The sequence below is a fragment of the Hyla sarda genome, chromosome 3, assembly GCF_029499605.1.
Source record: "Hyla sarda isolate aHylSar1 chromosome 3, aHylSar1.hap1, whole genome shotgun sequence".
NCBI lineage: Eukaryota > Metazoa > Chordata > Amphibia > Anura > Hylidae > Hyla > Hyla sarda.
The window spans coordinates 373,431,489-373,454,721 of NC_079191.1; the positions used below are offsets into that span (position 1 = coordinate 373,431,489).

The 23,233-nt window shown below is 40.6% G+C and overlaps 1 protein-coding gene and 1 long non-coding RNA gene across 3 annotated transcripts in view; one reads left to right on the forward strand and one right to left on the reverse strand.

Annotated features, from left to right (window-relative positions):
* LOC130362798 (uncharacterized) overlaps positions 1–21,462 on the reverse strand; it is a 35,932-nt gene extending 14,470 nt beyond the window's left edge. Inside the window, exon 1 of the long non-coding RNA XR_008891568.1 lies at positions 21,333–21,462. This is a non-coding gene — a long non-coding RNA (uncharacterized LOC130362798). The remainder of the gene's footprint in view (positions 1–21,332) is intronic.
* PLCB1 (phospholipase C beta 1) overlaps positions 1–23,233 on the forward strand; it is a 750,135-nt gene that overhangs the window by 358,630 nt on the left and 368,272 nt on the right. The gene's annotated exons all lie outside the window — the stretch shown is intronic.

A 23,233-nucleotide genomic window follows, 5' to 3' on the forward strand; every position in this document is an offset into this window, starting at 1 on the left:
TGCTGTTCTGGCACCATAGGGGCTTCCAAAATGCGACATGCGCTCCAAAAACCATTTCAGCAAAATTCGCTTTTCAAAAGCCAAGTGTAACTCCTTCTCTTCTGAGCATTGTAGTGCTCCAGCAGAGCACTTGACGGCCACACTTGGGGTATTTCCATACTCAGAAGAGATTGGGTTACAAATTTTGGGGGGCATTTTGTCCTATTATCCCTTGTAAAAATAAAAAATTTGGGGGAAAACTAGCATTTTAGTGGAAAAAAATTAATAAATCATTTACACATCCAACTTTAACAAAAAGTCGCGAAACACCTGTGGGGTGTTAAGGCTCACTGGACCCCTTGAGGGGTGTAGTTTCCAAAATAGTATGCCATGTGTTTTTTTTTTTTTTTTTTGCTGTTCTGGCACAATAGGGGCTTCCTAAATGCGACATGCCCCACAAAAACCATTTCAGAAAAACTCACTCTCCAAAATTCTATTGTCGCTCCTTCCCTTCTGAGCCCTCTACTGCGCCCGCCGAACACTTTACATACGCATATGAGGTATTTCCTTACTTGAGAGAAGTTGGGTTATACATTTTAGGAAGATTTCTCTCCTTTTACCCCTTGTAAAAATTCAAAAACTGGGTCTACAAGAACATGCCAGTGTAAAAAATGAATATTTTGAATTTTCTCCTTCAATTTGCTGCTATTCCTGTGAAATACCTAAAGGGTTAACAAACCTTTTGAATGTCATTTTGAATGCTTTGAGGGGTGCATTTTTTTTTGTAATGGGGTCATTTGTGGGGCATTTCTAATATGAAGGCCCTTCAAATCCACTTCAAAACAGAACTGGTCCCTGAGAAATTTAGATTTTGAAAATTTTGTGAAAAATTGGAAAATTGCTGCTGAACTTTGAAGCCCTCTGATTTCTTCCAAAAGTAAAAACATGTCAACATTATGATGCAATCATAAAGTAGACATGTTGTATATGTGAATCAATATATAATTCATTTGGAATATTCATTTTCCTTATAAGCAGAGAGCTTCAAAGTAAAAAAAAATGCTAAATTTTCAATTTTTTCATCAAATTTTGGAATTTTTCACCAAGAAACGATGCAAGTATCGACAAAATTTTACCACTAACATAAAGTAGAATATGTCACGAAAAACAGTCTTGGAATCAGAATGAAAGGTAAAAGCACCCCAGAGTTATTAATGCTTAAAGTGAAAGTGGTCAGATGTTCAAAAAATGGCCTGGTCCTACAGTGAAAATTGGCTGGGTCCTTAAGGGGATACTGTACTAATATACTATTTCGCTCTCTCCTTCAGAGCATTCTGGGTAAAGACATGGCTACATCGTATTACTGTATAATGCCTAGTATAAGAACCTTCTTTTCTCATTGATCTTAAAGATTCAAATTGTTCTGCAAAAGACATACTGTACATGTCTCTTCTGCATTTGATTTACAGAATAGAATACTAACCAAGTGTGTTGAAAGTTGACATTTGTAAAATTTGACATTCAGGATAGAGAAATACTGAATAAACTAGCACAATCATGTGTCAGTATTTTAGGACATTAAGTTTTATTTCCTAGTACAAGAGCAACTTTGTTGGCTTTGTTGAAAAACGTTATAGTAAGCCCAACCAAGGCATCAGTTAGCCGCCATGACAGGTGGGTGACACTAGAAAGTGGAGGGTATAAGCAGGAGGGTTAGGCGAGAATATTTACATTAATTGTAATTTAAGAGTTTGGCCCTACTGAAAAGGAGTACAGAGAGGAAACGTGAGAATGTTCCCATAAGCCAAAAATTTGCACCAAAAAGTGGCACATTCTCTGACACATGTAATCAATGCCCCTTTTTCTTGAAGCCACATCTACCTTAAACTTAGCCCCACCCTCATGTTGAGGATGGTGAAGAAATGTTCTAATCACACATGCACCAGTTTTTTTATGGGTGCAAAATTCTGGCACACACTTCTGTTTATCTATGTCAGTGTATTTTTAGCTCTGTAACAGTAAAAAAAAAAAAAATTATAAAAAACAACCACTGTATAATGAAACAGAGATAACCCAGCCAACAATTTTGTTAGAGCAGAAGTTTGAGCTCCAGAGCCATAATCGGCAACATAATCTGGGTACAGAGAGTTGCTTCCAAATTTGGCAAGTTTGGAGACTATATAGACTTTGTTTACCTGCTCATTTAGCTGCATATGTGGATGGAAAGACTCTCAGAACTTCTCTCTTTACTTCATGTGTCATTGTTGTCAAAATGAATAGTAGAAGTGGGGTAGAAGACATCTGACAAGCCCAACTAAGACTTCATCTGACTGTCTGATCAAGTGTTTTACAGTAAAGAACATTTTGACATTTGGAGAGTTTTCAAATATTGACACTTTATGTGAAGAGTAAGACGTTTTTATCCAAAGTGTCTTCTCGAGAGGGAGAAATTGTCTCATCAGCCGTGTTTACTGAAAGTTTTTCTGATTAGTTAGAAAGCTACTTTGAGTACAACTCATGTCAACATATGTGAGAACATTGCTAGATACAGGCAGTGATATAGGCTTTTAAAATCTGGAAGCACATATCTAAACTTATATTGGTTATCCGGCAAGAGGGAGAAAGGGGAGATTGTGAACTATGCCCATTGTATAGTATTTAAAAAAATAAACATCTACTCACCTCTGGTGCCTCCATAGTGCCTCCGGTGTCCTGCTCTGGGTCTTGGTGAGATCCACTTTCTGAGCTGCAGCTTGAGGTATTAGGACCGGGAGGCCCTTGGGCCTAATGTGTCGTACTGCCCCTCAGCCAATCACTGGCTGAGGTAGAACATCGCTGCGGGCATCATTTTACTGCGTGGCAGTATCACACATTGGACTTGGGTGCCTCCCAAGCCCAATAGGTCATGCTGCAGCTCAGGAAGAGGCACCACGAGAGCGCCGAAGCTGAGTAGAGGTTTATTTTTTTTTATATACTACACATTGGTCATAGTTCACTGCCCCGATCCCTGCCATATAACCCCTATGATAATTGCACATGTGCCGCCCAGCGGTTGCATGTTACTTGCGCCATGTGTTAGTGGGGTAAAGACAGCTTTATTAAATATTTATCTAAGGCAGGGGGGCAGATGCAGGTGGCCCAAAGGGTGAAGGAGAAGAGGGGAAGGGTCAAGAAGGTCTTGGCTCTTGAGGCACGGGGTAACATCATTTAAGCACTTGAGTCTATTTTACATATTTAAAAAAAGAGGTAATATTCTGGCTGAATGTGGAGGAAAAAAAAGATGTCAATAAACCTGATGCTAAGCTCTGTCTAGTCATTGGCTTAGTTTTAGCACTAGATTGCAACTGACAAGTCCACTAAGTGTGAACTAACTCTTAACCCCTTAAGGACCCAGCCCATTTTCAACTTAAAGGGGTACTCCCGTGGAAAACGTTTTTTTTTTTATCAACTGGTGCCAGAACGTTTAACCGATTTGTAAATTACTTCTATTAAAAAATCTTAATCTTTCCAGTACTTTTTAGGGGCTATATACTACAGAATAAATGTTTTTCTTTTTGGATTTCTCTGATGTCACGACCACAATGCTCTCTGCTGACCTCTGTGGTCCATTTTTGGAACTGTGCGGAGCAGGAGAAAATCCCCATAGCAAACATATGCTGCTCTGGACAGTTCCTAAAATGGACAGCAGAGGTCAGTAGAGAGCACTGTGATTGTGACATCAGAGAAATACCAAAAAGAAAAGCATTTCCTCTGTAGAATACAACCCATAAAATGTATTGGAAGGATTAAGATTTTTTAATAGAAGTAATTTACAAATCTGTTTAACTTTCTGGCACCAGTTAATTTAAAAAAGAAAAGTTTTCCACGGGAGTACCCCTTTAGGGACCCAGGCATTTTCTGCACATCTGACCACTGTCACTTTATGTATTAATAACTCTGGGATTCTTTTACTTTTCATTCTGATTCCGAGAATGTTTTTCGTGACATATTCTACTTTATGTTAGTGGTAAATTTTCGTCGATATTGCATCATTTTTGATGAAAAATTAGAAAATTTGATGAAAAATTAGAAAATTGAGCTTTTTTTTTTTTTTTTTTTTTAATTTTGAAGCTCTCTGCTTGTAAGGAAAATAGACATACCAAATAAATTATATATTGATTTGCATATACAATATGTCTACTTTATGATTGCCTCATAAAGTTGACATGTTTTTACTTTTTGAAGACATCAGAAGGATTCAAAATTCAGCAGCAATTTTCCAATTTTTTACAACATTTTTAAAATCTGAATTTTTAGGGACCAGTTCAGTTTTGAAGTGGATTTGAGGGGCCTGCATATTAGAAATGCCCATACATTACCCTATATAAAAACTGCACCCCTCAAAATATTCAAAATAACATTCAGTAAGTGTGTTAACCCATTAGGTGTTTCGCAGGAATAGCAGCAAAGTGAAGTAAAAAATTCTAAATCTTCATTTTTTTACATTTACATGTTCTTGAATTTTTGAGTTTTTGAATTTTTACAAGGGGTAAAAGGAGAGAAATCACCCTAAAATTTGTAACCCAATTTCTCACGAGTAAGGAAATATCTCATATATGTATGTCAAGTGCTCTGTGGGTGCACTAGAGGGCTCAGAAGGGAAGGAGTGCCAATTTTTGGAGAGTGAATTTTTCTGAAATGTTTTTTGGGGGGCAAATTTAGGAAGCCCCTATGGTGCCAGAACAGCAAAAAAAAAAAAAAAAAAAAAAATAACACATGGCATACTATTTTGGAAATTATACCCCTCAATGAACGTAAAAAGGGGTCAAGTGATTATTAACGCCCCACAGGTGTTTGACGACTTTACGTTAAAGTTGGATGTGTAAATAAATAATTTTTTTTTCACTAAAATTGTGATTTTACCCAAAATTTTACATTTTTACAATAGGAGAAAATGTCCCCCAAAATTTGCAACCCCATCTCTTATGAGTATGGAAATACCCCATGTGTGGACATCAAGTGCACTGCGGGCATACTACAATGCTCAGAAGAGAAGGAGCAATATTTGTCTTTTTGAAAGCAAATTTTCCTGAAATGGTTTTTGGGGGGCATGTTGCATTTAGCAAGTCCCTAAGGTGCCAGCACAGCAAAAAAAAAAAAAAAAAAAAAAAACACATGGCGTACTATTTTGGAAACTACACCCCTCAAGGAATGTAACAAGGGGTACAGTGAGCCTTAAAGGGGTACTCCAGTGAAAACCTTTTTTCTTTTAAATCAACTGGTGGCAGAAAGTTAAACATATTTGTAAATTACTTCTATTAAAAAAATCTTAAGCCTTCCTGTACTTATTAGCTGCTGAATACTACAGAGGAAATTCTTTTCTTTTTGGAATGCTCTCTGATGACATCACGAGCACAGTTCTCTCTGCTGACGTTTTTATAATAATAATAACGCTTTATTTATTGTTGTCCTTAGTGGGATTTAAACCCAAGTCCCCAGCACTGCAAGGCAGCAGTGTTAACCACTGAGCGACCATGCTGCCCTTAGTATACATCTGCTATGCATGGTTGCTAAAATGGAGAGAGATGTCAGCAGAAAGCACTGTGCTCGTGATGTCATCAGTATTCCAAAAAGAAAGGAATTTCCTCTGTAGCATTCAGCAGCTAATACGTACTGAAAGGATTAAGATTTTTTAATAGAAGTAATTTACAAATATGTTTAACTTTCTGCCACCAGTTGATTTAAAAGAAGAAAGGTTTTCATCGGAGTACCCCTTTAACCTTCCACAGGTTTTTGACAAATTTTCGTTAAAGTTGGATGTGTAAATGGAAAAATTTGGAAAAATTTTTCACTAAAATGCAGTTTTTTCCCCCAAAGTTTTAAATTTTTACAAGGGGTAATAGGAGAAAATTCCCCCCAAAATTTGTAACTCCATTTCTTCTAAGTATGGAAATACCCCATGTGTGGACATCAAGTGCTCTGCTGGCGCACTACAATGCTCAGAAGTGAAGGAGCGCCATTGAGCTTTTGGAGAGAGAATTTGGTTGGAATAGAAGTCGGGGGCCATGTGCGTTTACAAAGCCCCCCCGTGGTGCCAGAACAGTGGACCCCCCCCCCCACATCATTTTGAAAACTATACCCCTCACAGAATGTAAGAAGGGGTGCAGTGAGCATTTACACCCCACTGGCGTTTGACAGATCTTTGAAACAGTGGGCTGTGCAAATGAAAAATTACATTTTTCATTTTCACGGACCACTGTTCCAAAAATCTGTCAAATGAAAAATTAAATTTTTCATTTTCACAGACCACTGTTCCAAAAATCTGTCAGACACCTGTGGGGCGTAAATGCTCACTGTACCACTTATTACATTATGTGAGGGGTGTAGTTTACAAAATGGGGTCACATGTGGGGGGTCCATTGTTCTGGCACTATGGGTGCTTTGTAAACACACGTGGCCTTCAATTCCGGACAAATTCTCTCTCCAAAAGCCAAAAAGCGCTCCTTCTCTTCTGAGCATTGTAGTTCACTCGCTGAACACTTTACATCCACATATGGGGTATGTTCTTACTTAGAAGAAATGGGGTTACAAATTTTGGAGGGCTTTTTTCCCTATTTTTCCTTGTGAAAATGAAAAATTTGGGGTAACACCAGCATTTTAGTTTAAAAAAAAAGTTTTTTTTTTAATTTTCCCATCCATCTTTAACGAAAATTCGTCAAACACCTGTGGGATTTTAAGGTTCACTATACCCCTTGTTACGTTCCGTGAGGGGTGTTGTTTCCTAAATTGGGTCACATGTCGGTATTTATTTTTTGCTTTTACGTCAGAACCACTGTAAAATCGTCCACCCCTGTGCAAATCACCAATTTAGGCCTCAAATGTACATAGTGCGCTCTCACTCCTAAGCCTTGTTGTGCGTCCGCAGAGCATTTTCCGTCCACATATGGGGTATTCCGTACTCAGGAGAAATTGCGTTACAAATTTTGGGGCTTTTTTTCCTTTTACCTCTTTTGAATATAAAAAGTATGGGGCAACACCAGCATGTTAGTGTAAATTGTTTTATTTTTTTACACTAACAGGCTGGTGTAGACCCAACTTGTCCTTTTTATAAGGGTTAAAAGGAGAAAAAGCCCCCCAAAATTTGTAACGCAATTGCCTCCAAGTACAGAGATACCCCATATGTGGCCCTAAACTGTTTCCTTGAAATACAACAGGGCTCCGAAGTGAGAGACCACTATGTGCATTTGAGGACTAAATTAGGGATTGCATAGGGGTGGACACAGCAGTATTCTATGCCAGTGATTCCCAAACAGGGTGCCTCCAGCTGTTGCTAAACAACCAGCATGCCTGGACAGTCGGTGGCTAAGTTTTTCATTTTTATTGGGGGGGGGGGGGGGGGGGGGGGTAGTGTAAGGGGGTGTATATGTGGTGTTTTACCCTTTATTATGTGTTAGTGTAATGTAGTGTTTTTAGGGTACATTCACATGAGTGAGGGTTTACGGTGAAAATTTGCTGCAGCTCACACTTGAAGCAGGAAACTCACTGTAAACCCGCCTGGGTGAATGTACCCTGTGCATTCACATGGGGGGGGGGGGGGGCAAACCTCCAGCTGTTGCAATACTACAACTGCCAGCATGCACTGACATACCGTGCATGCTGGGAGTTGTACATTGGCAACAGCTGGAGGCACACTGGTTGGAAAACCTTCAGTTAGGTTCTGTTACCTAACTCAATATTTTCCAACCGGTGTGCCTCGAGCTGTTGCAAAGCTACAACTCCTAGCATGTACCAAAGGGCATGCTGGGAGATGTAGTTATGCAACAGCTGGAGGTACGCAACTACAACTCCCAGCATGGTGAGATAGCCGTTTGCTGTTTGTGGATGCTGGGAGTTGTAGTTTTGCAAGATTTAGAGGGCCACGGTTTAGAAACCACTGTACAGTGATCTCCAAACTGTGGCCCTCCAGCTGTTGCAAAGCTACAAATCCCAGCATGCCCAAACAGCAAACAGCTAGTTTTGAACAGTTGTAGTTTTGCAAAATCTGGATGGCTACAGTTTAGAGACCACTGTATAGTGGTCTCCAAACTATAGCCCTCCAGATGTTGCTAGGCAACAACTCACAGACTTCCGTAGTCTGCAGCACGCTGCACCAAAGAGAGGATCGCTGCCCGCCGCCCCCGATCGCCGCTGGTAAGGGACCTCCACTGCCGCTGCTGGTCACACTACAGTTCCCCTGTTCTGCCCTGACTACCATGAGTGTGCAGAAGAGGGGGAACTGAATTTTAACCGCCCCGCCCCCGATCTGCTATTGGTCGGTCGCTTCTGACTGAGCAATAGCAGGGATAGGAGTGGTGGCACCCCTGCCACCCTTCCTAGCCCTTCAGGGGGATCAGGGGTGTCTTTGACATCACCGATTCCCCTTATTTTCCAGATCACCGGGTCACCAGAGACCCGTATGACCAGGAGTTACCGCAGATCGCCGGTCTGAATTGACCAGTGATTTGCGTCGATCGCCGACCCCCCACAGGGGTTTGCACGGGGTGCCTGCTGAACGATTTCAGCAGGCATCCCTTTCCGGTCCCCGCTCAGCGAGTGGCGGGTATTGGAATTCTCACGGGCGTACAGGTATGCCCTGGGTCCTTAAGTACCAGGGCGTCAGGGCGTACCTCTACACCATGGGTCCTTAAGTGGTTAAAGGGGTACTCCATTGGAAAACATTTTTTTTTTTTTTCAAATGAACTGGTGCCAGAAAGTTAAACAGATTTGTAAATTACTTTTATTAAAAAATCTTAATCATTCCAGTACTTATGAGCTGCTGTATGCTACAGAGGAAGCTGAGTTGTTCTTTTCTGTCTTACCACAGTGCTCTCTGCTGACACATGTCCATGTCATGAACTGGCTAGAGTATAAGAGGTTTGCTATGGGGATTTGCTCCTACTCTGGACAGTCCCTGACACAGACAGAGGTGTCAGCAGAGAGCACTGTGGTCAGACAGAAAAGAAATTTAAAAAGAAAAGAACATCCTCTGGAGCATATAGCAGCTGATAAGTACTAAAAGGATTAAGATTTTTTTAATGGAAGTAATTTACCAATCTGTTTAACTTTCTGGAGCAGGTTGCCATGAAAAAAATTGTTTTCCATCGAAGTAGCCCTTTTAAGGCCCCTTTACATAGGTGGATTATAGGGCGAATAAAAGTATGTAGGGACACTCATTTGCAATGATCAGCCTGTGTTACAGAGCAAGCGGTCAGCTGATGAATGAGCCAATGGCGGAACTTGGATCTTTTGTACGGCCATTTCATTTAAAGTTGTGGGCTGCCCATCGCACTGTATAAACAGGATGTGCGGCTGACATTGATGAATTTAAAGCGCTCTTCAACGATTTGAGCAGTGTAAAGGCTGTTTAAATTGTTTGAACTTCTAGATCGGTGCTTGTTTGCAGACGCGGATCAGCCTATGTAAAAGGGCCATTTGTTTGTTCCACTAAGTATATATGGCTCTGTAGTTTCATAGGCATTTCCTTATGTTTGTGTTTCCAGTTGGGTCTTAAAGGTGTACTCCACTTGAAAAAAAAAAAAAATTGTAAATCAACTGGTGCCAGAAAGTTAAACAGATTTGTTAATTACTAATTTAATTTAAAAATCTTAATCCTTCCAGTACTTATCAGCTGCTGTATGCTTCACATGAAGTTCTTTTCTTTTTGAATTTCCTTTCTGTCTGACCACAAGTGCTCTCTGCTGACACCTCTGTCCATTTTAGGAACTGTCCAGAGTAGGAGCAAATCCCCATAGCAAACCAATCCTGCTCTGGACAGTTCCTGACATGGACAGAGGTGTCAGCAGAGAACACTTGTGGTCAGACAGAAAGGAAATTCAAAAAGAAAAGAACTTCCTGTGGAGCATACAGCAGCTGATGAGTACTGAAAGGATTACGTTTTAAATAGAAGTAATTTACAAATTGGTTTAACTTTCTGGCATTAGTTGATTTGAAAAAAAAAATGAGTATCCATTTAACCATTTGTCTCAAACTGTGGCCTTCCAGATGTTGCAAAACTTCAAATCCCAGCATGCCCGGACAGCCAACGGCTGTCCGGGCATGCTGGGATTTGAAGTTTTGCAACATCTGAAGGGCCACAGTTTGAGACCACGGGTCTAAACTCACCACACTGTAAGTTCTGATTCTATTTCATATAAAAGGAAGATGATAGTTGTATTTACATAAAACAAACTAAAGCTCTGCTTTGTGAATTAGCATTGTATGATGGGCTTACTGCGACATTCATAGAGGTCACATCCTATTCACCTCCTATTATGTGGGGCATATCCCATTAGATAATGTGAGTGACCCAGGTCATGTATTACCATAACTAGACTGTGGCTAACACTCTCATTCTAAATTGCATATACAGGTGATACATTGCATCTTTTTCATCATTCGAGATAAAAAATCTGCATTGCCTTTTCCGCAAAAAAATAGAGTCGTCCTTGCATTATGGAAAGCATACGTTCATCACATTGGATTTTTATAATTCATCTCCCGTGATGAGCCCATCAAGGGGATTGACAACAAAGATGAATCTTGTTTTACTGTGTATAATTTTCATTCTTAACCTTGTGAGTTTGTACCATGAAGAATAATGAATTTATTCGATAATGGTGATGTGATGGAGTAATTCAGTATTTTTGCATAATTATAATTATAACTGAGCCATGTTTGAATGTAATAAAATGAGTGTAATTTCTGTTTAACCTACCCTGGGCTCTGTCTCTAATAAAAGACAGATAGGTAGAAAGAGTTTTTCTGATTGCTATATAGCTTGGCGGATTGCGGTATCACGATTTACACAATGCAGAGCTTAAAGGACATCTGCAGCGTGATTAACACTTATCCCCTATCCACAGGATAGGGGATAAGTGGTTGATCGCGGGGGGTCCGACCGCTGTGACCCCCTGTGATCTCCTGTACGGGGCCGCGGCTGTCCCGTGCAGGGGGCGTGCCAGCCGCAGCATGACGTTGTGGCCGGCACGCCTCCTCCATACATCTCTATGGGAGAGGCGGGGAGGCAGTGTTCGTGCCTCCCCCAATGGAAATGTATTGGGACCGGGAGGAGACAGGGCATCACCGTCGACCTCTAGGTCGACACTACGTGCCTTACCGCTCACTATGAGCGCTAATGGCGGCGCCCCGTTAGGGAGATCGCGGGGGGTCCCAGCAGTCGGACCCCCGCGATCAAACACTTATCCCCTATCTTGTAGATAGGGGATAAGTGTATATTGTGCTGCAGTTGTCCTTTAAAGTTTTAAAGGGGTATTCAAGGTTTGTTTTTTGTTTGACAGTAAAAGTAGTGTAATTTACAATATAGTGTCTGTACCTGTGTTTGATGGCTGGTCATGCAATTCTTATGTGATCTTTGCCCCAGTGTTTATTGTTAGCAGCTTTTCCCAGATTGCAGTGCATCCCAAGACATTGCATCACTAGTTAGGTGTTGAAAGTTTGTCTTAGCTTCAATTGGTGGAGCAACCGCTGGGTGGGAGTGAGATTATTTTCCACAAGGCTGCAGGAAATTGTAGTTCCAATGATAGCACACATGGAAGGGAGCCTAGCTGTGCTGCAATGGGTGGGGTGGCAGATGTTTATGTGGGAGAAAAGTGACCTCACACTTACAAACAAGGGATCCTGGGACTTGTAGTTGAAGGGAGGGAACTCAAACAGGAAATATCAGAGAAAACTTGGCACATCACTTGAAATCGAATAAGTGCAAATTTGTATTGGCAATTCAAAATGTATGTTGTAACGTTTCAGTCTACATAAGACCTTCATCAGACTTAATTGCTGCGGAGGCAGGGTTAAGGAATACCGGTCCCACATCGTGCCGGGAGGAAAGTAGTATGGTGACACCAGCGACTACAGGTCGCCATACTACTTTCCTCCCAGCACGGTGTGAGTCCTTATTCCTTATCCCTGCCTCCACAGCAATCCGGTCTGATGAAGGTCTAATGTAGACCGAAATGTTACAACATACGTTTTGGATTTCTAATAAAAAATTTTACTTATTCAGCTTCAGTGGTGTGCCAAGTTTTCTTTTTCATGTATTTAAGGATTGGGATTCCTACTGAAGCCCCCACAATCTCTAGAGACTGACGTAATATTGATCCAACAGTACGGTCTCCATTTTAGGACATCGTCAGTCGTCAGCCGTACCTCCGTCCTCTGTCAGGCAAAACAGCGTCCCGCCTCCTCACTTGGACCAATTGCCATCAGTCGTCAGCCGCAACTACGTCCTCCATCAGGCAAAATAGCGTCTTGCCTCCTTCCTCGGACCAATCACTGTCAGTCGTCAGCCTCAACTCCGTCCTCCATCAGGCAAAACAGCGTCCCACCTCCTCCCTTGGACAAATCACCATCAGTCGTCAGCCGCGACTCCGTCCTCCTTCAGGCTAACAGAGTTTTGTATGAGAGACTTAAGAATGACAAAAGAGGGAGGAAGGAGTTGCGGCTGACGCCTGATGGAGATTGGTCCGAGGGAGGAGGCGGGACGCTGTTTTGTCGGATGGAGGTACGGCTGATGACTGATGATGTCCTAAAATGGACACCGTACAACAGGAAATAGCCATTTCACTAAAAGAAATTAGCAGAATTATGGTGGACTCACAACACAGCCATTTAGCCCCAAGACAAGCATGGATCCTTCCTAAGCATGTCCAATACTATCTGGCAGGTAAGTACTAAAGTCAACTTATGTTGGCAAACCATTTGAATGTCATTGCAAGAAACTGAGATTTGTCAAAAACATTTTAATCTGGGATTTCTGGGTGCTCAAACCCCACAGATCCCTAGAATGAACAAGAAGAATTATGCAGCTGAGGACTCCTGTAGAAAAGAGACAGTGGAGATAAACAAGTGCTCAGCTTTGCGCTTTCCTCTATTCAGTCTAGCGATCAGTGGAGGTCTCAGCACCTTCACCCTCACCAATCAAAACTGTACTCTATGAAGAAAATGCTGTTTATATCATCATTGTAGGCTCTGATTACAGTGAGAAATATTTATATATTTGAATTCTTTAATGTAGAAGAAATGTTCAGAAGTTTTCTAATTGCTTTTAAACGTTAGAAGTCAAATGATAGCGAGAACTGTGCAGGTCCGACAGCGATTACCGAGCAGATTAGTCACGCTCTGCTAACCACATGAAAGCATCTGTAAATGTCCTCAATATCTGCTGGATATTTATGCTTTTAATTAGAAGTCAGGAATATATTGAGAAATTAATGAGATCAGTTTATTCCTCTACAACATTTCTTTTATTGACTTACAAAAATATGTGAAAAGGAATCTCGGGTTCTGGCGGATGTAGAATCAGTACAGCTGGAGGTGAAAAGGTGACTGTAATTGTGAACTCCATGACAGATAGATAGATGTGGATCTATACTATGGAAGAATTCTCTACCATTTATCTCAGATTTTTTTTTTCTTCCATAAAAAAAATAATTGTTAACATATTGGGTTTTCCTATTTTAAATACTTTCTATTCACACGAACAGTATTCTGTGCAGATTTGATGCGCAGGATTTTCTGCTGCAGATTCCAATGGAAACTAAATGACCGAACACAGCTTCAAATCCTGCGCATCAAATCTGTGCAGAATACTGTATGTGTGAATTGACCCTAAATAGGTTATTGTAAGACTAAAAGTTACTCTCTATCTATAGAGTAGGGGATCCCTAGGCGATTAGTGGGGGGGGGGCGGGCTGGACCCCCACCTATCATGAGAACAAAGTGAATGGAGCAGCAGCTTACATGCCCTACTGCAGCTCCATTAATTCCCCATGAGACTTCTGATCAGTTCTAAGCACTGAACTTGACTATGTCCTGAAATCTCATAGAATGTGAATGGAGTGGTGGCCAAGATGAGGGTCCCTACTATCATAGTCTACTACTGATCAGCTAGTTATTCCATATCCAGTGGATAGCGAAAAACGTTTAACCTTGTGATAACCTCTTAAAATATCTGTTTCTGAAAAAGCTGGGCCTAATATGGGTAATATTAATAGTGTTTTCCCAGGAAAACGACTCATCCCTTATCTTCAGGGTAGGAGAGGAGTGTGTGGTAAGTGGAGATTCAGACCACTAGGACCCTATGTTTTGCCTGGCGAAAAAATCCTTATTAATTGGCGGCACATTTCTTTATGTAATAGGAGATGTGCAGTGCAGCTGATCAATTATGGACAATTAGGACAGCACAAATGATTGTTTGTGGTGCCCTCCCCACATGTTGAATGAGCCCTGTAAAAAGCTGTAAAAAGTTAAATTAGAGCCGATCTATGAGATTGGTGCATGTTTACAGTGCACATTGGGCATATCATTTGGGCCCTCAGCAGATCTTTTTTTAAATCATCTTGGAAAGCTGGATGACAACCCCCTGTCAAGACTGTAATGGCGGTCATTAAGCTGAAATGGGTTTTCATTACTTTTACAGAAGAAGACAATTCAAGGACATTAGAGTAAATGTTTGATAAACCAATAAAAAATCATATTAGATGCACTATCCACACTTTATCATACAATGTCACAGAAAATGACTCTAAACCATCATGACAGCCTGTCATTGACAAGATCAATACTTTTCATTGAGTAAAACCTTTCTACATGTAACAGATAAAACATTGATCATGAAATGAGTCAATCATCTGCACGAGCTGCCGGGCTGTGATATTCATCAAGTATCTGTCATGCGACCGGCACATAGAAAAATAATGCGGTATACTATGCACAGTAATATCTGCATGGCAAGCGTCATGTGGGAGAAGAACAATACATATCTGCCAGCCCATCCATTTATGAATTGTCAGTACTGCAGGAGCCTGTAAGAGAAGGATAATGCTTCCTGGGTAACACACTGTACAGTATCAGTTTGTCTTTCTCCATTGAAGACGTATCCCCTTGGGCACTATCACCTTCTCTTAACCTTCCTGCTCTTAGCACATTTCTAGTTTAGATAACAGCAGCTTTCTCATCCTGTCATTTTACACCAATCGTCCCTTCAACCAGTTTCACTTGTTTCAAATCATCATTTGCGCATTTAGCAATCTAAATTAAATCTGTAATTCCTGGTAACGTAAGACCTCAAAGAGTACGAGGAGCAGGTCAACTTCTATGGGTCTTCCTTATGAAGTTAGTGAACTTTTTTATTTGATGTTCTGTATACTAAGAAATAATGGCAGCAAAAAATCCCTTACCTTTTAGTTTCATAAAGGGAATATATCATCAAAAATAGCAGGTATTTAATTAAATAAAAAAAATGTTGTTGATGTTTAGTTTTTATATAACTATTAATATATATATATATATATATATATATATATATATATTACTGAAATATTTCAATGTTAATATTAACCACTAGAGTATGCACAATAGTCTGAATCTTCCTGTTTTCTGCTACTCTGTTTTCTGCTTTGCTGTGTGGATTGGGGCGGGATAAACAGAGGGTATATAATTTAATGACAGCTTTATTGTACTACTTAATGCCTACTCAAGAAGTAAAGTAACATCTTATTAACCTTTCAACAATGGTTGCATAAATCAACAGAACAAGCTTCATTATATATTGTATTTAAAAAAAAAGACCCTTTTTCCTCTTATCAGGCTCCTTTCATTCTACCCCCTCAAAAACTGCCTAATTTTGAGAATCATCAGTTGGCGTTTCAGGTATCAGGTTTACAAAAATACAAAGTGTTACTGTCATTAGTAAAAAAAAAAAGGCTTGAATCAGTGTAGTAATGTGCCCTCAGACCTGTATGCATAATAATATGCATGTGTTAATATTTAAAATACCTTTTGATATATGTATTCCTGTGCTCAGTCTTTCTTAGTCTTTTGTATTTCTCTCAAAGGCTGGGGGTGTTTCCCCTGGAGCATAATCAGCTCCTCTCCTCCCCCCTCCCATCTCCCCTATCACGAGTTCTGCATAAACATTTTAACATTTGCAAAACATACTGTCTAAATTCATGCTCTATATAACTGTAATGCAGCCATGCATGCTCTATATAGCTGTAATGCAGCCATGTGAATCTTTATGGTGCAAGGACAGAAGACAAAACCTGCATTTTTATTCCAAAAATAAGATTTTTACAGCTTTGTAAGCAAAGTGCATGCTTTTTATAAACCTAGAGCAGCTATGTGACCCTATATAGTGCAAATACACAAGAAATAAGTTCATAAAATGACCAAAGAGAAACCTTTTTGCATATTAATAATAGTTTAACACCTTGTATTGCTTGTAACTGTGCATGACGATGCTTCTCAAAGACTGCAGCTGTTTGGATCTTGTCTGTACTCTGAGGCAGAGACTGGAGATAACCACACCTCCCTCCACCTCCCCTCACATATTTTGGTCGTTTTATTTGTATTTATTTTTAAAGGACCAAAAAGGCGGAATTTTCTGGGTTTGTTGGCAAAATTAAAAGACAGAGAACATTTTTTAAACCCTTTTTTCACATCTGTAGCAATCAAATATTTTAATTAAGTATATTAGGAAAATGCTTAGTTTTTACGGAAACACTTTTTTATGGAAAAAAGTTTTTTCTAACAACAGTAAAGCTTTAAGCATTTTACTGCACAAATATTCATTGGGGCTTACATAATATAGGAAAGTAACAGCATAGTCATCAAGACTATGAACTAGATCTGTGTGCATGTATGGAGACATATGAAGTCCCTGCTTATTCACATTGGGTAGTTGTTGGCACTTCATGTATACCCTGCAAGTGAAAAGGGCTGAGCTGTAATCCCAGATGCAGCCCATAGACAAAACTGGTGCTCTTTCTGAAAAAGACAAGAATGGTGTTTATCTCATCTCTGCTCAGCTGCTGCTCTAAGATCACTCTGCTAGGATTGATAGTGGACAGGCTGGGGTCAAATACAGGTAATTTTCTTCTGTGTCTGACAGCTCCCAATCTAAAGCACTATGACTGCAGCTGTCAGACATTATGAATATGTTTAGATAGGCGAAGCAGGGAGCCTGATGTGCACTCAGGAACTCCGGCCATGGTGTGATGTCACCACTACTTCTAAAGCAGAGCTGGTGGACGGGAACCATGACTACAAGCTGTCAACAAGAAAGAGATAGGAAGAAATACCTACAGAACCAGTCAATGTTGGTAAATTAAGTCAATTGCAAACTTGTTTATGCTGCCATGCTTTACACAAAGTGGCACAATTTATTTAATAGGAATACTCTTTCAACTTATTAAACGTTAGAATGGTTGGTGCTGTTGCTACAGAAATTTAGGTTACCACCAAAACTTTCATTTGCATTAAAGGGAATCATTTCCATGCTGCCTGAACGAAAAATCGTCATTGTGGTTCTTGTGGGCTTCTCCCTATCTCATTAGCTGTAACTGATAAGGATCTTTCCCTAATTGGGTATAGAGCGAAATCTAGTTGTTCAGGCAGCACTACAAAGGATGACAGGTTCCCTTTAAAAATGTTTTGTCTTACTATTATAGATTTTCGGTAGATGCTGTAATTATTCTATTTGTTGATGTTAGAAAAATAAAGCAATGACATCTATGGTTCACTTTACCTTGTGCTTTACAAGGAAAGGTTAGATAGTAACATTTTCTCATTGACGCCTCTGTAAACATTGTGAATTCTGATGACTTTCTGTAAACATTGACCTTTGCTCCTCTGGTGTACTGAGGAGCATTTGACCTTAAAAAGGTACTCTCTCACTTAAAAGGTACTCTCTCACTAGACATCTTATCCCCTATCCAAAGGATAGTGAATAAGATGTCTGATCGCGGGGGTCCCGGTAGCCCAGTAATCCGCTGCAAAGAGCGAACTGCGCTCCGTGCCTGATTAAGATCGACCACAGCCATCATGCCCCCTCCTATCGAAATTAATGGAGGGGATCATGACGACCACGGACGCCCAAAGCCTAGCACAGCCTCCTTTCTGAACCTAAATGTTCAGAACGCCAGGGTGCGGGCTGGAATCCCAGTGGCCGTATCCCTTTGGATAGGGAATAAGATGTCTGGGATGGAGTACTCCTTTAATAAAAGCTCCATACAATAACATTCTCTTCCCAATATACAAATAACAGATCGAGATCCTGGAGCATCATTTAGCCTTCTCATTAGGACAATAAGCTCCTTGGGGACCGTCATACCGGGATGACCCCTCTTTCGTTGTCATACAATGCTATCATGTGTTTGTGCCACGCAGAGAAGGTGGTGATAAAAGTTGCAAGCTGAGCAGATCATATTCCGTGAGTCCATAAATGTCAAACATTCTGTTCTCTCACCAGTTTAAGCCGTGAAGGCCCGGATCCTTAATGACTCTGAGCGGAGCTATGCTGTGTGAGCAGAATGTGTAGTATGTGGGCCGGAGTAGAGTCAGAGTACACATAGCTCCATTAATTGTTTCTCTGTGAAAACGTTTCCTATGAAGGTGTCAAAGTTGTTTTTCTGTTGGCACCAAATGTGTTCGAGGGGAAGACGGAACAATCAGACATAAAGCAATTTGGCTTTTAAATTGCCAGGAAAGCAATTAGAAGTTATACAGAAACAAAGCACATTATAAAATGCATCCATTAAACATGACTGCACGCTTTAAATGATTATGTACATGGATTTCCGGTACACTTTCTGGAAAAAGGCTTCATGTTACCTTGTGCATTGTTTTCATGAAACAACTGGACAGAATTATTTAGAGTAGGGTTTCTGTAAAATACTCCAATAGCAATTGTATAGTAATAGAGCTTCAGAGGCCTAACTGTAAGGAGTACAGTGTAAGCCAGTGGTCTCAAACTGTGGCCCTTCATATGTTGCAAAACTTCAACTCCCAGCATGCCCGGACAGCCAACGGCTGTCCGGACATGCTGGGAGTTGAAGTTTTGCAACATCTAGAGGGCCACAGTTTGAGACCACTGGTGTAAGCAATCGACCTGTGCCATGGTGCTTGGAAGTGCCCAAAAGCTTCTCCGTCACATAATAAGCAAGCAGTATTATAGATGCCATATGGTAGGCACAATGAGAGACCAATCAGATTCCTTCTTTCATTTTTAACAAGGCCTTTGAAAAATGAAATAAGCGATCTGATTGTTTGCCATGAGCAACTGGACACCTTTTCCTTTGCACAGGTCTTAATAAATCTCCCCTAGAGGCCATGTTACTGATTTTGCATTGGCCATAAACTTGTCAAATGGAGAATCTGAATGCACCAATATATAACTTTTAACTAGCTGTACCATATGGGCATGCAACTATGAAGACACACCTCAACTAAATAACATTCTTTCTAGTACAGTTAAAGTGCCAGAAAAATGGGGCACCGGCAATGACATGTCCCATATGTCTTGTATACTAATCAGTATATGGGGTGGGGATCCACATTCAGTGATTCTTCTCAATTATTTTATGGCATTATTAGTGATATTGTTACTAATGTGCAGACCTAGTAGAAATGTACTGCTCCAAATAAGTCTGGCAAGCACTGTCTGTGCTGTAGATTAGCTGAGAAGGTTACCTGGAGATGTTACAGAAATATTTTCCAGCTGGGCTTATACTTCAATGTAGTTTAGGCTGATAAGAGTTACATAGTTACATAGTTAGTATGGTCGAAAGAAGACATACGTCCATCAAGTTCAACCAAGGAATTGAAGGGAAGGGGTATGGTTGGATAAAGGGGAAGGGATGTGATTATATTTCTGCATAAGCATTAATGTTATTTTGTTCGAGGAATGTATCTAACCCTGTTTTAAAGCTTTCAACTGTTTCTGCTGTGACTAGTTCCTGAGGTAGACTGTTCCATAAATTCACAGTTCTTATGGTAAAGAAGGAGTGTCACCTCTTGAGTCAAAACCTTTTCTTCTCCAGAAGGAGGGAGTGCCCCCTTGTCCTTTGAGAGGGTTTGACCTGGAACAGTTTTTCCCCATATATTTTTGTGTGGGCCATTTATATACTTATATACATTGATCATATCCCCCCTTAAATGTTTCTTCTCAAGACTAAACAAATGGAATTGTTTTACTCTTTCCTCATAGCTAAGATGTTCCATGCCCCATATTAGTTTAGTCACGCGTCTCTGCACCTTCTCCAGCTCCACAATGTTCCTTTTATGAACTGGTAACTAAAACTGAACAGCATATTCCAGGTGAGGTCGTACGAATGCTTTACGTCCCTATCCCTTGAGTCCATGCCTCTTCTGATACATGACAATATCCTGCTGGCATTAGAAGCAGCTGCCTGACATTGCATGCTATTCTGAAGTCTATGATATACAAGTGCACCCAGATCTTTCTCTACCAGTGACTCCTCCATTTTAACCCCCCATAGACATAGGATGTGTGGTAGCAGGATGTGATGGGGCAGATGTTGTTACTGTAGGGGCAGATGGCATTAATCCCTTGTGTTCGTGACGCCAGGGAGTAGATTAGCCTAAAACCACCCGAAGGTATACCGCTGGATCCTGGGCTAGGCACGGGGACAATAAAGACTCAGACGCCAAGTTATGGATAACAGTAGCTTTACTGAGGGTAGACAGTTGGTAAAGTCTATACAGTTTAGCCAGGGCCCAAGGAGGAGACCAGTGACGCAGAGACCTTATGGGCTTGCTGGGACTTGTAGTAGGACTGGACAGTTGAATGCAGACCACGCTGACTTGACAGATGACAGGGACTGACTTGATTTGACTCAAAAAGCTGTGACTTTAGCTTACTTGAATTGATGGTGGCTGCGGGACTGAACTTTGAGGTCTCCGACACTCTGGACACACACACTAGGCACGACTGCACTGGACCTCAGCTTAGCAGAAGAGCAGAGCTGAAAAAGAGATAAGCTAGCTCCACCCAGGGCTTATATGGGGGAGACTAGCAGGAATCACCTGGTCACTGGACAATGGGGAAACAAGTGCAGGGGGCCTTGGGGACACTGAAGGAGGTTGCCTGACAGGACAGCAGGAGCACGGGGTAACACCTCCCGTACTGGGCTACAACAGATGCACGCAGGTTTACACAGATGCATAACTTTACATTCATCCACATTGAAACTCATTTGCCAAGTGTATGCCCAGACACTTAGTCTATCCAAGTCATTTTGTAACTTATGCACATCCTCTATAGACTGTACCATGCTACAAAGATTGGTGTCTTCTGCAAATTTAGAAACAGAGCTGTGAATCCCATCCTCTATATCATTAATAAATAAATTAAACAAGAGCTGGCCCAGTACTGAACCTTTGACCACCACTTTCTGGGTACGATCGTTAAAGAGTGCCTCTCATTAACTTGATAAATTTTATAATCCTCCCATTTCACTGCCCTCATCATGATAAACTACCCCCTGCCTTTATTATTTTTTATTTTTTTTGTTTTCTACCTTGATATTGCTCTGTATTTTCTGCTCAGCCTCATGTTCAGGTTCACAGACTGGGAAGGGGTGTTACCCAGCAGGTGTGACATCATCTGAAGCCATACAGGGGAGAACTTCCTCCCTTACTCTGCAACCAACAGCAAACGGCAGTTAAATGTGAGAGGAGCTATGATTGGATAAGGCTGCACCCCCCCCCCCCCCCGGCACTCCAGCTTGCATTTCCTGTGTTTGGACTTCTGCCAGGCCAGCATGAGTCCAAAGTCTGTGCAGAAGATGTGCTCTGGACAAGTAGGAAGACACCTAGTAGCAGCTTTTTTAAACACAAATAAAACATAGAAAACTTCTTTTTTTTAAACAAAGTACATAAGAAAGATTTTTTTATTTACCAAAGCAATAGCAAAATTTTTTTTTAACAAGAGTGTCCATTTAAGCCATTTCTCAATCCCGTTACAAACTAAAGTTTCCAAACCGAAAGACCTTAACTAGACGTCTATGAGGGACAGTACCGAACGCTTTTGCAAAAACACTATATCCACAGCCATTCCTCTGTCAAGGCTTCTACTCACATCTTCATAAAAGCAAATTAGATTGGTTTGACAACTTCTATCCTTAGTAAACCCATGCTGGCTATCACTTATAATACAATTATCCCCTATGTATTCCTGTATGTAGTCCCTTAGGAGTCCTTCAAACAATTTACCCACAATGCACGTTAAGCTTACCGGTCTATAATTACCTGGGGAAGACCTAGAGCCCTTTTTGAAGATTGGCACCATATTTGCCTTGCGACAGTCCCCCGGCACAATACCAGACACCAGAGAATCTCTAAATATCATGAACAAGGGTACAGATATTACTGAACTTCGTTCTCTAAGAACTCATGGGTGTAATCCATCCGTTTCTGGAGATTTGCTTACATTTACTTTACTTAATTTACCTTGAACCATATCTACATTAAGCCAGTTCAGTACATTACATGATGTGTTACCAGCACTGGCTCGGCCTGTGTCAGCTTCTCCCTCTTCCTTCATATATACAGAACAAAAGAACCTATTCAGTAGCTCTGCCTTCTCTTGATCACCAGTGAACACATCCCCATTATCATTATTAAGGGGTCTTACATGCGCTGTCATTGTTTATTTTTTTTTGCATTCATATATCTTTCCCACCTGTCTCTCTTTTTGAATCTTTGGTGTTTTTATTACATTTTTACAGATTTTTTTTTAGCTATTTGTAATGTTTAAATGCTATAGCTGACCCCTCAGATTTGTATTTTTTGAAAGTAATTTTTTTGTTTTAAATTGCTCTTTTAACATCAGTTGTCAGCCATGTAGGATTAAGTTTTAATTGTTTATACTTGTTCCCCTTAGGAATAAATTTAGCTGTATATTTATTCTGTGTTGATTAGAACATTTTCAATTTACTGTCTGTATCAGTATTTGACAACACCTCCTCAAAGTCTTATGTCCTGAAGTGCAACCAGAGAAATTTGCCTTTTTAAAATTATATGTTTTTTCCCTCCCAACCTGTCTTTTTTTTCTACACTTTAAGTCAAAAGTAACTATATTGTGGTCGCTATTACCAAGGTTTTCATGCACCGTTACATTCCCAACCAGCTCTGCGTTGTTGGAAATGACCAGATCCAACAGAGCATTACTTCTTGTTGGGTCCTCCACAAACTGGGCCATAACATTTTCCTGCAATAAATTTAGGAATTGTCTCCCCTTTGTAGTTTTAGCCAAACCCTGACCCCAATCTATATCTGCATAGATAAAATCTCCCATTATTACCACTGTACCTGCCTGGGCAGCCCTCTCTATTTTTGTATGCAGCTGACCTTCTATCTACTCAGTGGGGTTGGGGGATCTATAGATTACACCAAAAATAATCTTTTCCACCTTTGCCTA